We start from the raw sequence: 5616 nt of genomic DNA, 5'->3' as shown, positions 1-5616 counted from the left end.
TGCATATATTTAAAAAAAATTCATCTTCTTTACGGAGGCACATATCATTGAAAGAAAATGACACATTGGTTGTTAGGAGAGATCTTATTTCTTTAATAACTAAAAAGAAACATTGGTTAAGACAAGAAAGTAGAGGAGAGGCTAGTCCTTCTTGGTCTTTCAAAGAAGGTTATGTCCCATGGATTTTAAAGAAAGATGATCTTTCTTTAGACAATGAAGTTATAATGGGTGTGAGGGTGTCTTATTTATATGGGTCTTCACTACAATGCTGCTTCACTGTGGAATACCATTTTCTAGGTTGAAACTGCATGACCATTTGAACCTTCTAAGAGAACGTATGCCAAAAAAATCATTTTATTATTTGTTATTATTTTTATTCCATGGAATAAAATAGAATTAATTTTTGTGTGTGTTCTCTTTACACTTTCATTATCTTTTACTCATGTGTGGATGTGTGAACCATGGCTTGACCCAAGACCTATGATGTGCCATATATAAATTATCTACATTTATACGTTGTATCACATTAAGGAAGATTCATATGGATAACATTCCATCGTGGTGTTAAGAGATAGTTGAGATTGTTTGTATGTTTGAGAAGGAACTTCCAACGAGTTTCATGGACTTGTGGGTTCATCTTCTAATTCACCTAGTAGATGAGGTTGAATTAGTTGTGGTGGTTTCTTTTCATTGGTTCTTGTTCTTAGAGGTATATGAAGAAACTGAAAGGTTTTGTTCAAAAAAAGGCGAAAAACCAGTGGGGTCTATGGTAGAGGGGTACATATAGTATGCATATTTCTATTATGCCAGTGAGTACATCAAGAAAATCAACAACACACTAGGTGTAGTGATTTAGGATGACAAAATGGATGAAGACAAAATATAAGGGGATCTTCTCGAAATGAATGAACAAAGGCATGTGATAAAGAGTAAGTGACTTATCATTTGTAAAATTTCTACACAGTAATTATTCACACTGAATTTCATAATGTATATTTTGATTTGATAGGTACTATATATGTCGGTTTCATTTCATCAACGAATTCAAAAATTGAAGCCATCAACAAATTCATTCTTTATAATTCGGAAGTGACACAATCATGGGTCACATTGTGTGAATAGAAGAGGAGAAAATGGGACAGGGGCAGGAAATAATTCAGATGGTTGAATGGTAGAAGTGTGTCTTATCCTGATCATTTAAAAGAAAATATGTCAATGATATTCCCCAATAGTTAGGTTATTGACCAAGTAAAAGACAAATACGGTGCATCTAGTCATTACCTATGTACTGAAGAGGATGTGCTAAACATAGGGAGGTGCATCTGGTCGTTACCTTTGTGCTGAAGAGGATGTGCTAAACATAGGGATTAGGTGCAGAAACTCAGTAATAATCTCTTTCTGTACATTTTTAGCTTCATAATGCACCTTTTAATTGTAACATCTATATTTTATAATTTAATTATGTTCAAGTTATTAGACACATGACACTATGATTTTTGCACTTTTCTATAGGTGCATTTTTTCCCATTTATGTGAGAATATGGACATCATTTTCACACTGAGGATGTTGATGATGGACACAAGATACAAGACTGTGGAGTGGAAGTCAATTTCGAAAAATATATTCATGCTAACCACTGCAATAAAAACCTAATACAAGGGGTGATATGTTATATCAAAGAGATACAAGAGATCATTGAAGTGTACTTCTCTTCATTCCAATGTGTTATTTTTAGGTGCAAGTGGTGGGATGGCTTTGATCGGAATAATGTAAAGGAATATCATGGTTGTGGGTTGATATCTATCAAATCTAGAAAGATGTAGTAGGAAGCTAGGGAGCCTTATGTTTTCCCCAAACACTGTAACTAGATGATTTTTTTTACCTAGATGAGTTGGATAAGGCATGTTGGTTCGTATTAAGACATGACCCTATATTAAAACATATTTTTGAGAAAAATAGTGTTATAATGCCAAGCAAGGAAGATAATCAAGGTGATGACAATGAAGAGTGATATGTACTTGTGTTATTTCATCATTTATACTATTATTTTATGATTTTGTTTTCTTTATTTCGTTAACTATATTATTTTTTATTGGTATTCTTGGAATTTTATATAATTGGTAATATTTACACAAGTTTTTATACTTTTTTTTTTCCCAGTGGAAAAGCTTCTACACTTAAAACTAAGTATTTCCAATTGTGTAATTTATAATTTAAAAATAAAAATTTTAACATATTTCTTTAATTCTAAGTTTGTGATAAGTTAAAAACTTTTTCATATGGTAATTTAACAAATTAATTTTTTTTCCTCTGCTAGGGTTTTGGATGGCAGATTCTAAAGTCTGTGTAGAGTCAGAACTGAAGTTTTTCTCGGTCATCTCCTTCACATCTAGGGACCCTAATTGGTTGCAAGATTTTCTCTACAAGGAGGGGAGAGATACCCTCCTACCTAGTGTCGTTGTAGGTGAATCAAGTAGCAAAAATGACACCTCCACAACAATGCATCAAGGATCCGACACTAATGACGGACCAATTATGGGAGCTCAATGACAAGCTCAGCTCAGAGGGTAATGCCTTCCTAGGGAAACTAAGAAATCGAGATTTGTGATCCCATCCAACAAATTGGAGAAACACTGAAAATACATAAAATACCATGCCATGATCTGTAATTTTATTGGCATTTGGCCTTCAGAAAGAGATATGATCAAGTGGATCCAGTTGAAATGGCCATCAAAAGGCCATATCGACTTAAAATTGGGAGCCATGGGTTTTTTCACAGTTATTTTTACCATTCTGGAGGATAAGGAGAGGATTTTTTAAAATGGCCCCTAATTCTACTATAATGCAAGTCTCTTCATGCGATTCTGGGAACAATGCTAATACCCTGATTGAGAGAAATTCATGGCTTCCCCGATTTGGGTCTGTCTTTTTGCATTACCAGTTGATTTCTAGGATCCTGAAATATTGGAAGGGATTGGTAACTCCAATGGAAGAATCGTTAAAGTTGCAAATTCAACTCACCATGGGAGATATACCTTATATTCCTAAATCTGTGTTAATATGAACATCACTGAACCTCTTCCTGAATTTGTGGAATTGGAATACCAGGATGAGGTTTGGAAACAACTATTGGACTACGAACATATCCCTTTTCGTTGCAAAAGGTGCCATGAATATGGCAATTTTCATAAATCCTGCCCCTTGAACCAAACAGGAGCGGTGGAAGTAAATGTCCTAAATGAATCAACACAATCGCAGTAGTAAAATGAGGGTTTCCAAGAACTCTCATACAAAAAATGAACTATGAAACCCTCTCAGGCAAGTCCATCTACTCAACTGTAGAGGAATCATGAAACTTAGAATAGATTTTGGGTTTTACAGGAAATGGGTGAAATCTCAAAGGAAGTGACTCAACAAAAAGAATCTATGGTTAGGGTTTCACCTAAAACAAACCCAAGGCCCAAACGGAAAGCTCAAGAGGAACCATTGGAAAAGGATGCACCTGAACAAATCATGGACAAAAACAACATGGAGATAGATGGATCAAAGGAAGATTTGAGCACAGAGGAACAAGTACTGAAGCAACTGTTGAATGAATGGTAGAATTTGGATGAGAGATTCATACTAGAAGACCAAAAGAAGTTGTAAAGGAAACATTCCAACAATATCAAGACAAATAAAGCCAAAAAATGTCAAATCTACTTGACCTACTATACTCTCAAATGGTAGTAATATGGATCAAGGTGGGAAAACCAAAGGAGATAAAAAACAAGACTAGAAGAATCTATAGGAGTCAATACAGATGGTTGGAGATTTGTTGGTGAACTCAGGATGGGTGGTGCCGCTTTCAACGATTTTCCACCAACTTAATAAATCCTCTCAATGATTGTACTCTCTTGGAATGTAAGAGGCCTCAACAATCGAGGAAAACATAAATACTTGAAGGAACGATTAAAGTAGGAAAAACCAAGTATAGTGACGCTTCAAGAGACTAAGGTGTCAAAATCATGACTCAAGGAAATTATAATAAATATGCAGTCTATGTATGAGGTGGTGGCCTTGGATGCACGGGGAAGCACATGCAGGTTGGTCGTCCTTTGGAACCCCTCTAAAATCCTTTTCGATCATTAGGTTAGTATGCCCCAAATTATTTCAAGAAGATTCAAACACATTGGCACATGAGAATGGGCACTACTTTCAACTGTCTATGACCCTCACATTCTAGGAGAGAAATTCGCTTTCCTTCATAATATAGGAAAGCTAAGGAATATATGCCCAGACGAATTATGGATCATTGGGGGAGACTTTAACCTCATTGCATCGCTTGAGGAGAAAAAGGGTGGGATTAGAAGACAAGATCCAGAGATGGAGACCTTTCAGGATCTGATTTCAAATCTGAAATTAGTAGGTATTCCCACCAATAATGGAGTGTATACGTGGAATAATCGATGAGGGGGTCATCATCAGGTAGCCTCATGTCTTGATAGATTCTTAGTGTAACAAAATATTATAAGAAGATATGTCTTCTTTGAAGGATAATTTTTTATGTGCCTTGGGTTAGATCATTGGCTGATTCAGTTAGAGATGGATCTTAATCTGGCCCCCAGAACTGTCCCTTCTAATTTGATTCATTTTGGCTTCGTGGCCCCTCCTTTCTTGGAAATATTGAGATTTGGTGGAAATATTGCTTGGTGAAAGGCAGGAATTACATGCATACCTTCCAACTTCGATTTAAGGAGCTAAAGAAACATATAAAATAGTGGAACAAAATGGATTTTGGCCATATCATGAATGATCAACACCAACTTCAGGAGTGAATGCAAAAAATTCAACAACGGATGATCATTGAAGGATGCTTTTGAGCCCTAGCAACAGAGGAAGGGAATATTCAATTAGAAGAAAGATGAAAGTAAGAAGAAATCCTCCGGAAACAAAAATCCTGGGTCCAATGGTTCAGAGAAGGGGAAAAAAATACTCTCTTCTTCCATAAAGCCATGAGTCAACATCTCCAACACAACAAGATATTTTCGTTGAAAGATCCCACCAGGAATCATCTAGTCCAACATGATGAAATGGATAACCTCTTGGTGGACCATTTCCACACCCTCCTCTTTGATCCCTATTCATATCGATCATAAGCTATTAAGAGAATAACTCGACAGATCCCTCAACTAGTTAGAAGGGACCAGAACCTGGCTTTAATGTGGGCTATCACCATGGAAGAAGTCGAAGAAGTGGTCCAAGGGATGGCTATGAATAAAGCGCCTGAGCCAAATGGATTTATAACGAATTTATTTCAAGAAACCTATCCCTTCATGGTCCATGACATCCTAGAGGTAGTGGAGGAATATCGCAAATCTCAAAAGCTAAACCCAACACTTAATTCCACTTTTATCATTTTAATTACTAAATATTCTCAGCGTGAGGAGCCTCAGGGTTTCCACTCGATTTATTTATTAATGTCATTTATAAAATAATATCCACCATCATAGTAAAGAGACTGAAGCCCCTTTTGCCTTCTCTGATATCTCCTGAACAAACTAGTTTTGTCCAAGGTCGCCAAATTCTAGATGGCATCATAACATATTAGGAAGTCATCCACTCCCTTAAGCATA

The sequence above is a fragment of the Pinus tabuliformis genome, chromosome X, assembly GCF_031772625.1.
Source record: "Pinus tabuliformis cultivar Carrire ecotype Pingquan chromosome X, CPIR1, whole genome shotgun sequence".
Classification (NCBI taxonomy): Eukaryota; Viridiplantae; Streptophyta; class Pinopsida; order Pinales; family Pinaceae; genus Pinus; species Pinus tabuliformis.
The sequence above is the reverse complement of the archived record's forward strand: the minus strand, read 5'-3'. Positions refer to the sequence as shown.